This window comes from Sebastes umbrosus, chromosome 5 (genome assembly GCF_015220745.1).
Source record: "Sebastes umbrosus isolate fSebUmb1 chromosome 5, fSebUmb1.pri, whole genome shotgun sequence".
Lineage (NCBI taxonomy): Eukaryota > Metazoa > Chordata > Actinopteri > Perciformes > Sebastidae > Sebastes > Sebastes umbrosus.
In genome coordinates, this window is record NC_051273.1 from 3,891,270 (window position 1) to 3,910,087 (window position 18,818).

An 18,818-nucleotide genomic window follows, 5' to 3' on the forward strand; every position below is an offset into this window, starting at 1 on the left:
CCTTTGATCCCGTTACAAATGAGAGCGAGAACACACCCAACTGTCTGTCGAGGTAAGGGAAATAAAAGAAAAACAGCGCACAAAGTAATAATTGCAAAGGAAATGAATTTCAAAACCCCGAGGAGGACACTTCTTCAAGAGCTCCTTACTTGAGGGCGGGGAAAAAAAGGCATCATATCCGGGGCATGACTCAATTAGCTCGCCTTCCAAGTGTAGGGAAAGGAGCTCCGGGGAGAAATCAAAAGTTTTGTCCAATAAAAGAAGTTTTCAAGGATGTGATGTTCTCGCTGCCTGCCTCCCCTCCTCCTCCACTATTCATTACCACTGCTTACGAGCATGCCACTCACCAACGCATCGATCTGCGATTTCTGCAGACAAAAAATAAATAAATAAGCTAAATTAAATAAAACAGCACCTTGCTGATGCAGCTGTGACAGACACGGCGGTCACGCTCGGCCGACTGTGCCTGGCAGCTTATCCTTGGCATTTTCATTGCCTTTTGTCTTTCCTGCCCAGTTATGTGACAGTGATCAGGGGTGATAAATTGTTCAATTAAAGCCACATTAAGAATCCAGAACACACTTGACGCGCAGCCTCTTGGTTTACGTGTTGTCCAATTACTCTGAAGGACAAGACTCCTTCTCGCTACTGACAATCAACATGTGACTCTCATCATAAGACAAATGGGTTTATTTATACAACCGAGCAGGCTGATTGAATACTGGAGCGCAAGACTGATGATTTGGGAGTTACAACATAGGTAAAAGCCTGAATTTCCATTACAAATGGAAACGTGGTAGAATTTGTTGTTGAATTTTCAAGAATAGAACAGAATGCAAATGCATTCTCTGTTGGGGGATTGTCTTAAAAGTTCACCGAGATGTAAAATAGGCGCAAAGAAATCTAAATATATCGCACTATAACTGGTACGTTTAACTTAATTGCTCGCCTCCCATCTGCATTTTTTCCAGCTTGTTTCCCTGGCGCTGTTGACCCTGACCTCTGACCTCTATAAATGTCAAAGATGTCACTACTTCTCCGCTATTTTTTATTAACATCGGGAACAAAAACAACAGTGTTTGGTCTCGTCTGTTCAGCACGCTGCAGTGAATGAAATGCATTACTAATCTTTTTTTGGCTCGCAGTTGCTGTTGGGGTGGGAGGGTAAAGAGAGAGAGGGAGAGAGACGGAGGGGAGGGGGCTATGTTGCCCGGGGAAGGTTTAGCCTTAAATGTTCTGATAAAATTAAGATCCATTGTAATTCAAATTGGACTCACTTGACTTTTTTACTGTAGCCTGCCGTTACACAAAAAAAAGAAGAAGAAGAAGAAGAAAAAAAAAGCATAGCCTGGAGCTGTATCTAAACTTTCCAACACAACCAGACAAAAGTTACTTCTCAAGGCAGACATTTAAGAAAAAAAGAAAGATGAAAGATTAAAGGGATATTGATCGTACACACAGCAGAGAAATTGCTTAAAGAAGCTCGAACAAAAGGACTCCAATCAATTCTAATAAACTCCACACAAAGCTCACTACAGACAAGTAAATATACAAAACTACCACAGCATTGTTGTAACACGGGATGGAAACAATATCCCTCAGGCATCATTTATGGGAATCTTACATTGATTTATTGATACGGTGATTTCCTCTCCCCTTTGTATTAGTTACATTAACTGTTGCTTAGTATACTTTGTATATACAGGTGTATAAGTATACCGAAAAATATTGATACACGAGTATTGTGAAGTTTCGTTGTGCCATACTGTATTGATTCTCCAAAACCAATCGATCGTTACTATTCGAGTTTTTCAGAAGTTGTAGCGGGGTAAATTTTAAAGCTACAGCAAAGATACTGGCATCATACTGTATGAAAACCTAATGAATCCATGGCATACTTGCTTGTCGCGAAGGAGGTTAAATAATGCTTAAAAGTTACAATAATTTTGGCAAGGAAAAACTGGTTTGGCCATTTTCAAAGGGGTCCCTTGACCTCTGACCTCAACATATGTGAATGAAAATGGGTTCTATGGGTACCCACGAGTCTCCCCTTTACAGACACACTTTATGATAATCACATGCAGTTTGGGGTAAAAACCATGTAGTATAAATGTTTTGTCTATTCCAAAATGTTGTTTCTGGTGTGTTCTTTATACTTTTTTCTAAAAATGAAGTTTTCATAAATCGCCTTGCTTACAGTATCACAATATATCCCAATACTATATTGAATCGTTATCCAAGTATCATGATAATATGTATCCTATCCCCAGATTCTTGCCAATACACAGCCCTAAATTGCTTATAGTAATGAAAACTAACTATGCATCATATTAGCAAAAGATGCACACCAAGTGACAGAAAGCTGCTGGGGTTTTTTTTTGGTGTTTTTTCTTTTTAAATGCGAAATAATGTGAGCATTTTGGTGCAAAATCTCAGCAGAATGGTGGCTCAGAGTTTTTTGGTCTGTGTGCTTGGGGGGTCCTGGATGTGAAGAAAAAAAAAAACCACAGGCTCTGCAGGACTAAATCTGCAATCTGCTGTATAACAAAGAAACTTCAAAGTTAGGGGAAATAAGTTCCCTCTTAAAAACACATTCAAATCAAGAGGAGAGAACAGCAATATATATATCTTTAATTCTCCCAGCAGGCTGAGAAAAGACACCCAGCATTGTGGCAGAGTTGAAAACAAGAGTAGTAACCCTTTCCTCTACTCTCACCACCACATCTATTTACTTTGGAATATGTTTGTAACCTGCTCTCTGAACTCACATCAAGCGTTTCAAGAAGAAAGAAAAAGTTGCAAGGCACTTACTTGAACGTGTGTGAAAAAAGTATTTGTGAGCCTATACCCCCTATAGTTGGTTTACGAGGGGACAGCTTTTAAAATCCGTATTCTTCCCTCAGAGCAGCAGTTCCTTCTCATCCCAGATGGTAGAAAGAGAGCCGCTATATTCCACTTTTCCTGAGCAGCAGAGAGAGGAGTCACTTCTATTATTCCCCGTGCGTTTGTATTCCTTCCCCCCAACAGATCAGACGCTCCGAGCCAGAGGAAGACAAAATAAAACACCCTTTAATAAGAAGAATAAGAATCATAATCCGTGCGCGACACCACCGCCGCGCGCGGATCTCCAAAAATGTCTCTCTCTCTTTATTGGTGTGTGTCGTTATCTCCTCGTCCCAGGGTTTGGTTCCTTTTCTTCCTAAATCCACCTCGTACTGACTGACTGACTGACTGGGGGTGGGGAGACAGGAGTCAAATACACCCCCCTCTCCTCCCTCCTCTCCCTCTTCTCTCTATACGGAGCCTTGTGCTGCGTTCAATGCCACCTCATAAACTTCGCCTCTCCACTTCTCCTGAATCGTAAATCCCAGTCATCGCATGGTGCGTTCAAGCACTACGTTTAGTCGGAAATCATAACACAACGGGGCCCGAAACGAGTTACTACTCGTGGCTGATCTTTTCTGCTCATAAATCTGCTCCTTGCGATGGCAGAATGAAGAGAAGACAAACATGCAGTGCCATATAAAGCACTTAAAGGAGCTTTTTTTTGTACATTTGTTTTGTACAAAGTGCAATAGGCTCAAGTTTCCAAATACAACAACCTGATTTTGCAATACAAAATTCAATCAAATCATCATTTCTGATGTTTTGTTATGAAATTGCATGCAAAGGAGTGTTTTTAAGAAACATATTTTTTTAATGTAATGATAAAGTGATGATGCATTCAGTTCACCGATATGATACAGAATATGTTAAAAACCATATCTCCATGTATTTGCATTGCCCTAATAATATAAGAATGAAGAGAAGACCAATATACAGTGCCATATAAAGCACTTAAAGGAGCTTTTTTTGTGATAGGCTCAAGTTTCCAACTACAACAACCTGATTTGCGATACAAAATTCAATCAAATCATCTTTTCTGATGTTCTGTTATGAAATTGCATGCAAAGGAGTGTTTTTAAGAAACATATTTTTTTAATGTAATGATAAATTGATGATGCATTCAGTTCACCGATATGATACAGAATATGTTAAAAACCATATCTCCATGTATTTGCATTGCCCTAATAATATAAGAATGAAGAGAAGACCAATAAACAGTGCCATATAAAGCACTTAAAGGAGCTTTTTTTTGTAGATTTGTTTTGTACAAAGTGCCATAGGCTCAAGTTTCCAAATACAACAACCCGATTTTGCAATACAACATTCAATCAAATCATCATTTCTGATGTTTTGTTATGAAATTGCATGCAAAGGAGTGTTTTTAAGAAACATATTTTTTTTATGTAATGATAAAGTGATGATGCATTCAGTTCACCGATATGATACAGAATATGTTAAAAACCATATCTCCATGTATTTGCATTGCCCTAATAATATAAGAATGAAGAGAAGACCAATATACAGTGCCATATAAAGCACTTAAAGGAGCTTTTTTTGTGATAGGCTCAAGTTTCCAACTACAACAACCTGATTTGCGATACAAAATTCAATCAAATCATCTTTTCTGATGTTCTGTTATGAAATTGCATGCAAAGGAGTGTTTTTAGAATTTTTTTTATGTAATGATAAAGTGATGATGCATTCAGTGCAACTTCACTTCTCAGGGCCATGTGCACCGATATGATACAGAATATGTAAAAAAAAACCATATCTCCATGTATTTGCATTGTCCTAATAATAATATAAGAATAATGTACTTTGAGCTGCAGGGCCGGCTCTCGACCTTTTGGTGCCTTAGGCGAAATTTGAATTTGGAGCATCACAATGGTTTTGAGACAAACATTGTGTACCAACTGTATTTATTTTAATATTATTAAACAATTGACCCCTGATATTGTTGGCTTAAAAGTGTTTATTCAGTTTCACTATAACGGGAGTTCTTTATTTATTTGTTCATTTGATACCTCAATGCAGAAAATGAGGAAGGGTGCCCACAGGCATATTTTTTTTAAATTTTCTTTTAGAGGGCGACCAGTGGACCCCCAGAAGGTGGCGCTCTAGGCGACCGCCTATATGGCCTCTGCCTTAATCTGGCCCTGCCTTGAGCACTGAGTCAGTGGTGCAAAACATGTGGCTAGTCATTGCAACTCTACATGTTCTTAAATGAACCCATATGGGTGGAATAATCCATTTCTTTACATGTAAAAATAAACTACACAGCGATGTTTAGGGTAGATAAAGCAAGTAGCCGTGATCCATCCAGTTGCATCATAACTATACTTATTACAGAGCAGCCTGCACACTTTATACAGTGTGTGAACTGCGCGTCAGGTAAAATACAAGACTGGAACAAACAGGAATCGTTCTATAACATGATCACAATTTGGAAAAGTTACTTAGTTTTAACCTGTTTAATGAATGTTTATTACTTTTCAGTGGCCACTCTGCCATGACGTGTCCCGTTTGTCCTTGTCGCCATTTAAATTGCAAAACTAATCAAATTAGCATGAACTTTCATTTCAATGATAATAAAAGTAACTTTTTGAGCTGCAATGTGCTTCATAACAACAGCAACAACAAAACAAGCAAGCATCTGCAATAAAAAGGAAGTCTTGCTTGTACGCGAAATTCAAGAAAAAAACAGATTTAAATTGATGTTCAACAGCTTTTGGTGAGAGGTATCACTCCTTTCACTTTGCTGTCCGTGAGGCGGGATTTGGACATGATTCCACCCAATCACATTGGCTTTGAGCTGAAACGGCAACTCTGATTGGTTGGTAAATTTGAATTTGAACAGTGACAGCTGGTGTCCAGTAGGGAGGCCAGACACAGACTGGAGACACATCAGTCCACTGACCCACAGTCAGTTACCAGCAGCCAGCATGCAGCCAAATGTTAACTACATCTTTAGCTGAGGTCAATTAAGTTTTCTTTACTTTTGTTTGAGATTGTATTCTAATCCAAATCTAATCCCTTCTGGCTCAGAAGAAGTACTGAAAGTGACTAGCTGATTATGGGATTTACAAGTCATTTTGGCCTCTGAACAGAAAAAAATAAGCTTGTACCCTAGCCCATAGGGGATGGAATCACTAGAGGCCCCACGATTATCATGAAACTTAAGTCACGATTAGATCTTATTGCAATTTTAAACATTTTGCTGAGTATTGCGATAAGATATATTGCGATTTATTACCGTTTTTCAACCGCAAATTATGCAGTTTGTCAACATCTGTTTAATCTAATAAAATACAGTTTTCACTCCGTTCATCTCAGAGTTTTCATTCACATATCTTGAGGTCAGAGGTCACGGGCCAGTTTCACCTTTGAAACTGACCATGCCAGTTTTTCCCTGCCTAACTTTGGAGCGTTATTTAGCATTCTTCCCGACAAGCTAACATGACATGCTTGGTACCAATCGATTTCTTAGGTTTTTTAGTTTCATATCGTACCAGTATCTTCACTCTAGCTTTAAGACCGTAACAACGGCTGAAAGACAGAATAGCGGCCTTCGGACTGTTAAGAGCTTTATAGTTTATGATAAAAGATCGCTACTTGACGTCCGTGTATCGATACAATTTTGCAAAATAATGTGATGCTATGCTATATCAATTTTCCACCCCTATTAGCCCAGACACAACTGCTCAGCTGAAAAATGCCGGTCACTGGCAATGTCAAATCACCTTCCTGGAGCACTAAGGACCAGGGTGTATGATGGGAAATTGAAGGAAATGTGATTGAATTTGTCAGTCTTTGGAATGGGGCTACAATTTGTGAGGCACAGTGCCTCAAATGAAAGGCCTCTCCCGCCCAATTGGAAGGAGAGTAGCAATATATTTTGTGTGAACTTTTCAAGGTATGCAGGCAGTAATGGATGGGAACAGGCCCTTTTTTTAAAAGACCCATCTTAGCTGTGTGTTGGCAGAAAGCCATCCTGAGCCACAAGCAATCCTCCACTGCCCTCTCTCTGCTCTTTGTTTAAAACCCAGCGTGACATGTAACACACCATAAAGAGGTGTAAAGGGTTGCGAGGGGGGTCTAATCAATTTAACTAGTGAGTAAAAATCATGCATTTATGTTACGTAGATTTCTCCCTTGGCCTCTTATTCACACTACAGCCCCTTATTTAATCAGGTCGGTAAATCTTAGCGGCAACCCAGAGCTCTCACCGCCAGTCCCCTGGTGGCGTGAGCCTTAACATGGTAAATTTCACTCGGGTAGGGAAATGCGCTCAGTGGCCGAGGCTAGTGCTTTAGAAGGATAAAAAGAGCACTTACCGCCTGACATGTGCAATCCATAACAGAATAATGAGACTACTCCACACTAGGAGCTCTCTTCCCCGGCTCTCCCTCTCCCTCTCCACTTTTTGTTTTCCTTGTGAGTGTTCATAAATGCCATGTAAATTCAGCGAGCGGAAGATGTGGCGAGTGCTCGAGGGAAAGCGCTTAATCGTTTGCGTCTTGTTACCGAATCGTGTAACAGCATGTACTGTGTGAAGACGCTCCAAACGACCAGTGAACCTTGTTGAAGCTACTGGCCTCCTTCTGTCAGCTGTTATGTCTCAGAGTGAAGGTGATCCTTCGCCGCGATGTCTGCTTATCACTGTTCTCCAACAGAAAACACCAGCGTGAGGGGAGAAGAATGCTTCTCAAATTATACAGAAGTACTTCTACATTATGTACGCAGTATAGATATTTACCTGGTTTTACAGGACTTGGGGTCGTGAAACTCAACATTAAAATGATATGGATATTCATAGACACAGAAAAGTTTGCAAATTGCAATATAGTTTTGAACATCTAAAGTTCTTATGAAATAAATACACAGATTATAATTTATTCAGGATGTAGCTCCACTGGTATCGTGGTGTGATCTTCCTCATATAAAAAAAATACGATACATAATAAACAATAACCTCGCCCAGTTGGTGACCGTAATTTCTTTAAAAATTCATTAGCCACACTATTAGGAGAGCATTAGTTTTTGGCTTACCCCCCTTAGAGGAACAGTGTGTAGAATTCAGGGGGATCTATTGGCCGAAATGGAATATAATATTAACAAGTATGTTTTCTTTAGTGTATAATAACCTGAAACTAATAATCTCTTTGTTTTTTCATTACCTTAAAATGTGTAGTTAATATCTACATACAGAGCGGGTCCTCTTCACTGAGCCGGCCGCCATGTTTCTATAGTAGCCCAGAACGGACAAACCAAACACTAGGGCTGTGTATTGGCAAGAATCTGGTGATACGATACATATCACGATACGGGGGGAACGATTCAATATATTGCAATATATTGTGATACCTTGAGCAAGGCGATATATTGCAATTTCTTTAACCTTATTTTAGGAAAACTGTCATAGTAAAAAGATCACCACCTTATGCATACAGTCTGAGTTAAAAACAATTACTTTTTCATGCAATCAGAACAGTGGGATCTGCATTTGCCTTCATCACAGTCGCTGTAACATCCAACATCACAGCACTACTTTGAGAGGGCACATGCACTGAGAGTGTGCATCTCTTTACAAATGAAATAAAGTATTGACTCAGTCAATCTTTGCATGTAAACTGGTATTAATCAAAAATCTATACTTCGTTTTTGAGAACCGATACAGTATCACAAAACATAATATCGCGATATTTGATATTTTCGATATTTTCTAACACCCCTACCAAGTGGTAGTCGGTAGTTGGTCACCGCTAGATACCACCAAATCCTACACATTGCACCTTTAAAAAGCCCTAAAACATATAATTTGCTTTTCATATACCACGCATTTAGCCTACATCAAAAAAATTCACGCCACCATTAAAAGGTCAGCAACTGTATTGTTAACAAAAAAGTTCTTCCTTCAATATATCACTGCTTCTATTTACAGATGTCAAAAGCCAACAAAAGAGTGAAGTGTTACAAAGACTTGCCAACACTGCCAAAGTTTAGCTTGTCCAGATTTACGTGCATACTTACAATTCTTTCTGGTCCCCTGTCCTGTTTTTAACTCCATGTGAGACTTCTTCTCCTTATTGTCTCCCTGCTCCCCTCCGTTCATCTGTCACCTCTAGGGGTTGAGGCACAATCACCTCCGATAGCAGCGGGCCATCGCTCACCCTGTCCCTGGAGGCGACAGCCCACTTACTGCCAGCCCGCGCTCAAATGGAGGACATTTCATCACCCCGCCGAAAAACACAATTAAAAACGTGCGCACCCGGCCCTCAAGAGCCACCCCCAGTCGTAAGTTTAGTTACTGTGCCTCACCCTCTCAGATATTAACTCTCGCTTGTGGTTGAGTGTTTGTCAGCGAAGTTGGAAAGTGCTACGTGGTGTTTGAGTGCGAACGAGACACTGGGAGGAAGAGAGAAAGTGGACCGGCGCTCACCCATCTCATAGAGAAGAGCGGTGGACATGAAGCCTCAACAGTTAGCTGATAAGTGACTGTGCTCTGGGCTACAATCCTTTTTCTCCCTGCAAGCCAAAATGGAGGATAGCGTGCTGGGGTTTGTGTTGATGGGTAATTTGCTTAACACACACACACACATACTGTACACACACAAACACACACACACACACAGCAGGCAGGAACACAGGCAGACTGACGGCTATTAGAGTGCAACGATGCTCCCTCTTATCTCCCACCACGATAGAGATCTACAAAGAGCTCGAGAGAGATTATGAATTCATTACCTTGATACACAAGTGAGCACGGCGATAGACAGGAGTTTGAGAATGGAGATGGGAGCTCGCTGGGTGTACTGGGAGGGGCAGGGATAGGAATGCAATAAATTACATGCTGCTGGGTAAATCTGTTAATTCTCTCTGCATTTTTATGAATTTCCGAGCTGTTCAGATGCCATGATGTTACATCGAGTGCATTTCTCGGTGAAACACACATGCATGTATGTGTGTTTCATTAGAGCAGTGGTTCCCAACCCTTTTCCTTAAGGAACCCCTTTTCTATCATTGAGTAAACTGACGACCCCTGACTAAGTGACATATTGTATGGCTATTACATCACAGATGAGTTTTATCAGCTCTTTGGTTGTTTTAACGGTATGTTTTTCTAATGTGTTCAGGTCTCTTATCCTGTGAGTTTTGTTTTTTTTAAATTTATATCTTAAATAATAATCCAAACTTTAACATGACAGTTTCATTTAGTTTTCCCTCTGAGACCCACAATAGAACCTTTTTTGTCTTATTTAAGGGGGGTACAGGCGGTCTTTAGGGGGTGATAGCAGGTCAACAGTACATGTGACATATAATTGGTGTACATCATCTGAAAGCTGGGAACCTGAAGATGAATTGGAAATGCTCAGCATTGTGTGTCAAATTGTTCTAGTTATAAATCAGAAATAAACATGAATGAATGAATGAATGAATTAGTTATTTAAAATTAATTGTAAAAGTGTATGAGGGCTTAGAACATTGTGATCGAAGTAGACAATGCTATATTATGTCTCATAAGTTGTTGCAGCAATTTTCGGGTTAATACCATTTGTTACACAGATTTGGTGCTAAATTTAACAATTTTTTACCTATCGAGAATTGATAAAAAAATGATTAATAATCCTTTAAAAATACCACATTAAGACACCAAGACCTTGAGGAACACCAAAGAAAAAGCCATGCTGGGATTTGGAATCAAAAACTTTTGACATTTAGAGATTTCTGGAAGAATTGCATTTTTTGACGATTGGATGGCGAGCACTTCTGTTGTGGAAACTGCTCAGAAACCCCTTTATTGTCAATCTACCTATGAAAGCCATCCATCCTCTGAATGCTCTAGGTCTTTAGTTTGTGGATGTAAAGTTTCATGAGGCTGTGATTATCCTAGAGGTCACCAGAGGTCATTTTATATATACAAGTGAGGTCAAGTTTAAAAAAATGGTCTCACAACAATGAAATGGCTAGTATGGGGACTAACATCATCACACATGAATACAGCCATTGGATCCACAAGAGTCTCAGCTTTACAGTTATACCCAATTTATGTAATAATAATAAAATAATAATTTTAAGTTTTCTTCCATTTTCCTACTAACAACACAAGCAGTGTGGCACCTGTAAACCTGTGTTATTTTTTTTGGGGGGGGGGGGATTTTGGTGACATTTTGGTGACATTTTGGTGCTGCTTCTCACTGGTGTTGTGTTTTAAATTACTCACTCCTCAGAGAAATGTGAGTAAAATCCCACTGTTGTGCATTTAATTTGCCATTAAATGCATCGTGGCACGATTGCCCAATAAGCGTCCCACTTAACAAGTCTAACAATAGTCTTTGTGGTGAAGACATCAGATAAATGCCTAAATTCTAAAGTGCTGTTTGTTAGTAGTATAATGCATTAGAGCCAGGATAACCCTCTTGGAGGACTTTTCTGTTACCAAACACTCACTTACTCCTGCCTCTCTTTCTTCTTCAATTCTCCTGCATCTCTTTTAACCGGCTCGCTCTCAATATGGCTTTCTCTCGGAGAGTGTTTTCCCTCCAGCTCTGTTGAACTCAGCTGACATTTGGAGGCAGGTGAAAGAGTGCAGCTAAATAAACCACAGAAGTTCACAAGAAAGAGAGAGGAGGACAGACGGAGACAAAAAGCCCAGACAGAGAGGGAGTGTTTTGTATTACTGTGTTTAACTGTGTGTCCTGCGAATACTGTTAAACTGACAAGTGTTGTTTTATATGGCGCCCACTGCTGCTGCAGTGCATTTCAATTACCAAGTTGGCATTACTGGACTGAGCGGACAGTTAGTTTAACTGGGAATGTTGTAAACTAGTGAAGGTTTCATACGTTCTCCACTGGTGTGTGTAGCCTATCATGTGCAGGGTTAGACCAGTATTTGCCTTTTATTACATGTTGTATATCAAATAGTTATGTTCCACCATGACTACAGCTACTATATGTAGAAGAAGAGTGTAAAATCTGCAAGCACATTTGATTTTTAGAAAATAATTATCTTTAATAAAGAAAATAATGTATCTCAGAATTTCAGGGTATGGTTTACTTAAAAGTGGCAAACATATTTAAAGGTAATTTCATTAGTCTGTGTCAGACTGTGTATAAGGAGTGGACGTAGTCAAGTGACGTCACCCATTGGTTTGTAGACTGCTGTTTTGAAGCCTTGGTATTTGGTATTTGGCAGTTGCCATCTTGTTTTTTTGCAAGCAGAAGTGACACAAGAGGGTGGAGCTAAGTACAATCAAATGCAGAATAAGACATTTATAAGCACACAAAATATTACAATTAACTTACATGAATATAAAACACACTGTTAAAGGGTTAAAGTTGTAAGAAGAAAACACGGACAAAGCCCAGACTGGACAACGCCGTGGTAGCAACCTGTCAATCACAAGGTAGCCACGCCCTAAAGCATCCCCTGCTTTATGGTCTATTTGACTCTATATGGGATCATAATTTACTAAATGAACATCATGCTGTATTGAAGAAGACTTAAAACTAGAGATTGAGACCATAAACTCATGTTTACAATGTTTACTGAGGTAATAAATCCAGTGAGAAGTAGGCTCATTTTCTCATAGACTTCTATAAAACCGGACTTCTTTTTGCAACCAGAGGAGTCGCCCCCTGCTGGCTATTAGAGGGAATGCAAGTTTAAGGCACTTCCGCATTGGCTTCACTTTTCAGACCCAGAGGTTTCTCATATGTCTGGGTTTTATGTCTAGATACAGTATGAGAGGCTTGATAGGACTGCTGGTGTAAACAGCAATTCCTATCATGTTTGGGTTAAAATTGAAGAAATATAAACTTTAAAAACAGAGATCAGATATCAGCGTCGTTGATGTACAAATATAATTTCTACTAACAGACATATAAAAGTCTTATAGCCTTATTATGCTCAGTGTTTTCTGTGCTGGCCTGTTATTAGTGTGGTAATAAGCACGTTTACTGAGTGATAAATACCTGTAATAGTATATCAACATATAAATCCATCTCTCAGCAAAGTTCGAAAACACATCTTTGATTGTTTGGATGAAACAACCTAGTGTGTAATTTATGCTGCGTGGGGCGTTTTCATGCTGTAATATGTCATTACTCTGTGTACATGTGTACGTGCAGCATCCCGTGAATATGTCTTTTGTAAGTGTGTGTGTGTGTGTGCCTCTGAGTGATTTTTAATGTGCTGTGTGTGCCCTTCACCGTGTGTGTATGTTCAAGCACATGTACCTTTCAATGTGTGTCATTGTATACAGTGTATACTGTATGTGAGTGCCATTAACGCTTTCGGGTCACTGTGCACGCGGCGCTGTGTGCGGATATGAGTGTGCCTTCCAGCAAGTGTTTGTGCACACGGTGTGAGAGAGCGCGCGTGCATTTCCTGCACCGCGGAGAGGCGGGTGAGCCAAGAGAGGCCAGGAGTGATGAGTGATGCCAGAGGTGGTTTTCTACCAACCCCTCCGCTGGCTTGCTGGCTCACTAATGGCCTCCTCAGTGGGTTGGCTGACCGACTTGCTGGCTCTCAGTGGCTCTGTCTTCCTTATTTGGTAGTGGAAGGGTGGGGGATGGTGGCGGCGGTGGTGGTGGTGGCGGTGGCGGGGTAGTGGATGGGGGGGAGCGACGGTGCTCTGTTTACACGCAGGGTCAGAAGGTCAGAGCGCCAGAGTGCCATGGAGCAAACACAGATCACTTAAAGACAGTGAGAGAGAACGAGTCATCGCTTCGCCCGCCGTCAACTGGATGGATCGGGGCAGATTCGCCGTGGAAGAGTGTGATGGAATGTGTGTGTGTGAGAGAGGAGGGTGGATAGCAGTACATACTTTAGTGAAGCCCCCGGAAAAAAAAGATAGCTTCTACAGGTAATGTTCACACACATACACACACTCTGTACTCTCTTTACCCTCTCTTGCTCTGAGGCCCTGGACAGTCGAGGGGAGTCAGTGGAAAGGAAATTAAAGGCAACCATCCTTATAGTTTTGCTCTTGTCCGCTTGACTGCCTGCATGCCTGCCTGCTTGCCTGCCTGCATTCCCTGGGCAATGTTTATGCTGTGCCCTGCCCAGGACAGAATAGATTCGCCCACACAGCACTGTGCTCTCAACCAGAACCTAAGTAGGTCTGGCAAGCCCGAGCCACAGTCCCATTCACTCTCACTCCTCTGGATTAGGCCCTACGGCCCGGGGCAGCGCAGCAATGACTACATTAATAGACCTAAGATAGCATCTCTCCACCCCACCCTAAAAATATCCGTCCCAGTCTTTCATATTAGGACACATCAGCAGGTTGTTTGCTTTCATCCATCCGCTTCCCCAAAAAGTTTAGCAGGAGAGTTCGCAAAACTACTTGAGGGCTAAGTGTTAAGTTTGGAGTGCCTGCAGGGTCAGCCAAAGCCCTCCAGCTGATAGGAAATGCAGTATAAGCATCAAACTCCAACCTGTAACAGGTTGTCAGAGGTGATGGTTGAGCTGCGCTGCACAAGTAATGACATAAATTAAAGCTTGGATGTGTTCCAAGTTCCAAAGAAACAAAATGAAAAAATTCTGTCACGACATAAAAACAGAGAAGGGACCTTTTAAAATGCATCATGCTGCCTAGCTTCCCGCCATCACTGTGAGGAAAGCGTAATAAAGCGAAACATCTTTCATTCCCAAATGCCATGAAATTACATGCGCTGGCATAATCAAATTCATTACCTCCAAAACTTGAGGTCAATTTACATTTCTTTAAATGCCACTACAAATAAGTGGAGCGTATATAATTGAATAATGCTAATTCATCACCGTTCTCTCTTTATGATGTATATTAGGGTTGTTGCTAGTACTGTACACGAGCAGCGCTGTGAAGAGGGTGGCGGCTGCTCGCGGGGCACATTATCCAGCCTGTCAGACTCCCGGTGCCATGCTACGGATAACGGCGCTCGGAGAGAACACAGTGCCTCTTGACGCCAGCTGTAAAGATTAGCAGAGCTTTGTTTAATTGTACTGCTAACATCCTAGGAGCCACTTTAAAGCTGCTGCTCTCTTATTTCCTTAGAAACTGTCTTTAAAGCTCAGCCAACGGTGGCTGCTGCCTGTGCATTCAGGTGCAAAGGCCTTAGGGATTTGGCCAAGTCAGGTACACTCAGAGACCCCCCCACCCACCAGGGAGGCGCCTGAATCAGCAGCAGCGTTAACCAATAAAACCACTATAGTTAGGTTTAGGAAATAGCTACATGGTTGGGCTTAAATCTACTGCATTTGTACAGTAAAAATGACACTGAACGTTGTGAACAACGGACAGCTGATTGTAACGTAAATCGCCATCCAAACACTCTTCGCACTAGTTGGGATAAACAACATCAAACACAATAGTCAATGACATTTTGTCCACATTTAGAGGTGGATATCTCGTCGTTGTGCAAAATAAAACTTGCAAATTCCACCTGCTGGCAAAGTGCAATCTAACACCTGATGACCTTTTATCAGTGCACCACCGAAGATCCTCACTGGAGGCTTAATGGTGGTCTGTAAAAGACCTGAAGCAGCTCAACAAAATACTTCTCCTGGTTTCCGGAATAATAAATAGTCAGGATCACATTTTTCAGAGACGTGTGTTTTATCTGCAGGCGATTAGACTCATCAATATGTTAGGCATGCAAGAATGCAAGGCGCCAATCTTATTTTAATGTGCAGTGTGAGTGTAATGTCATTGCTAGCATAACTGACTTCTTAATGTACAATGTCCTTCTTCCTGTGTGTATGTGTGATGATTTTATTTTTCTTTCTTTAATGAAATGTCTAGAGTATTTGCATAGAATACACTTTTAATATGCTTTTCCACGTGCAATCTTTTTACTGTTAAGTTTTTATTGTTATTATTATGTGCTCATTATTGTTGGTGGTAAAGTATCCAGAAGTGAAGCCAGATTTTATTGCATTGGAAGACACCTCTGTACTTCGTAATGCATGTGACAAGAAACCGACCCCATTCTAAACCAACAAAATTAGCATTTTGACCTGGGATAGTCAAGAAGTCATGACAAGCTGATCAACATTTTTAAAATCTCCAGCAACAAATAATGTGAAAACTGGGATACAGATGAATACATCATGAATATATCAATCAAACTTGTTTACAGAGAGCAGATTTTAAAATTAAAATCTTGAAAATTCTCTGCAATTCCTTTGCTGATGTGTAAATGACACACAGTCGGGCAGTAAAACCCACCACTGTGCTCTCTCAGTTTCCAGCTTGTTGAGCCCGTGGCGGGGGGTCCAGATGTGCTATATCTCGCCTCTCCAAGTCAAATGAAGCAGGTCACTGAGGCCCCACTATCATCGCAGCCCAATATGCCAAATACAGCTGTTATACTATCAGGCTGGTGTCTTCCGGCGGCGAGGTGACGAGAAGCAGCTCCCCAACCCCCACCCGCTACACACGGAGAGGGGATGTCTGGGCCTGCATCTGCTCTGACACCCATTAGCTCACACTCATCCGCAGTTTCTGCACGTCTACCGCTCTGCCAGCAGCACTAATAATCAAGTTATGATATGGAAATGAGGACGGGGTGTGCAGTGTATGTAATGGCCGTGGAGTCAACTACACTAGATATTTCAGATCAAAATTAAACTATCCACTGGAGTGGAGCCGGAGAGATGAGGACATTTCGCCAGACAACCGGGAGATTACATTTTGACCTGATGGTGTAATATCAGCATGAGTAAAATTAATCTACACAGACATACAGTGAACACATGTCACATGAAATGGTGAGGTTTCATTCCAAGATTGATCTACATTAGAAAACAGATTAGTGTTTATTATAAAAAAAAAAAACAGAGGTAATTGTAATTTGTAAAATGTCACCAGTTTGTAAGAATAGGTTGTCTTATTGTCTACAATTCTCCTTAATCATTTTGGAGATTAAGTCAGTTTAAGTGTGACGTGAGTCGACGTATTCTCAACGGTTTGTATGATATCTTGTGAAAAAGTTATTCCCCCTTTTTCATTCATTTTCCTACGAATGTCCAGTAATACAAGTCAATTTCCGTTCCTTACATGCATCTGGTCTTTTCAAAATAAAGACTACTGTCTTCACAGGAAACAACTTGGTTGGGTTTAGGCAAGAAAATTATTTAGTTACGCGTAGGAAAAAATTTACTTGTTTAGGTTTAGGCAAGAAAACTATTTAGTTACGCTTAGGAAAAGATCAGCTTAGTTAGGTTTAGGCAGTACGAATGTTATGTGACAAATAAATCAATGTTAAAGGCAGGGTTGACGATGTTATCCAGTATACACTATTTGTTATATTGGTTGAAATGGTCTTTACACCCCGACAGCGATCCATTAATTATGAGCTCTGAAAAAGGACCGGAAAGAGCCGTCATCTGTAGCTGCTGTAATCCTGTAAAAATGTCTACCAATCACTGCCTCGCGGTCCGCTTGGAAAGAACCAATCAGATGCCTCCCTGCCTCCCTGCTCGTACTCTACCTTTGGCGTGCACCAGCCTGAACTCAAAGTGTGTCGCCGCTGCAAGTTTACCGAAGAACGGACGCTATATATCCTGGTTCATGATTATGTGAACTACATATATATTTATTTTGTGCATTACAGCACATTACTTTTCGTAGTTATTGCTACGAACAGTGTATGAGAACAGCCTGTGAGTGATTGAGATGAGTGATATATTGAGTACAAGAATGTGAACGATGATCAGCAGGCAAAGTATAACTTTTTAATCTTCTTGCTATAATGTTGCTATAATTATTTTACTTTTTTCTTTACTTCTCTGTGTGTGTGTGTTGGCTTGTATAAACTAAATGTGCTGTCATGTTGTCCAGGAATTTCCCGAATGAGAGATCTTAATCTCAAGAGACTATTCCAGTAAAATAAAAGTTAAATAAATAAACAAATGATACGAGACGAGTAGAATTAAAAGCAGGAGTTGATTTCAATTAAGGAAGGCCTTGGATGTTTTTTTCTTCTAATCTCGAGAGGATTGCAAACGCTGCTGCATACGGCGCAAACATAATTAATCAATTTCAAAGAGAGTACGTGTGGGAACCTTTTAAAATGAGTTCTGCACTTAGTGGTATGTACGCACCGACGTGAATATGAATTAACTCGGGAAAAAAGTCAGCCGACTGGGTACATTACACTTCTAAACTGATGGCTTCCAGGTCTGAAAACCACCAAGTTGAATAAAAGAAGTGCAGCGGTACAGGAGGAGCTCCTCAGTGGCAGCTTGCTGTGACAGGTAGATGATAGCTCTCTCTCCGCCTCAGCTGAGCTGTCAATACAGACGGACGAGTTCAGCACCGGAGAACGGAAATACACGGAGGAAGATGACAGCGTACGATGTGTCATGTTATGGTGATTATTGGGAAGGGAATATAAGGACACTGGTCCCGCAGTGTCACTTTCCAACCAAACTCCAATAAACTTTTACATTGTTTTGCGGACGTCTTCACCCAGAATCGCTAACTTGAGTGCACACAAAATGTAAGGTGTGAATTCAGTGCCGTAACTTTTGGTGACTATGCAGAGGAATCTATTGATATATCCAGCTTTCTCGGGGTAGTTTTCTTCTATTGTGTTGATTAATTGCTTCCTGTGCACTCTGTGAGAGTCCATTAGTGACAGCAAAGCATTATTTATTAGAAAAACAGGAGTTATCTGCAGCTTCTCAATTAGGGGGAGATAAGATGCTCTGTCACAGCCCCACTTTGTGACAAACAGGTATTTTAACATAAAAAGACTTTGCTTGCTGCAAATTTGAATGGAAATTGTCACTTCGAAATCAATTCTGAGATAGCAGATGCATAGGGTTGCTTCCTGAGGCGGATCTACGGATGGGCCTGGATGTGTGCAGGTCGGACAGATTGACGGCTTGCCCACCCCATCAGATTCATAAAAAAATAAATAACGAATGCAGGGCGGCATGTGAG

The 18,818-nt window shown here is 40.8% G+C and overlaps 1 protein-coding gene across 16 annotated transcripts in view; it reads right to left on the reverse strand.

Moving 5' to 3' along the window:
• Nucleotides 1-18,818, reverse strand: part of ptprsa (protein tyrosine phosphatase receptor type Sa) — a 278,620-nt gene that overhangs the window by 207,158 nt on the left and 52,644 nt on the right. The window contains exon 1 of one of the 16 annotated variants that reach the window (XM_037769709.1): nucleotides 2,812-3,280. The exons of the other annotated variants lie outside the window; for them this stretch is intronic. The gene's annotated coding sequence lies outside the window, so the exon portion shown is untranslated. Of the gene's footprint in view, nucleotides 1-2,811; nucleotides 3,281-18,818 lie in introns of those variants that run through there. 16 annotated transcript variants of the gene reach the window in all.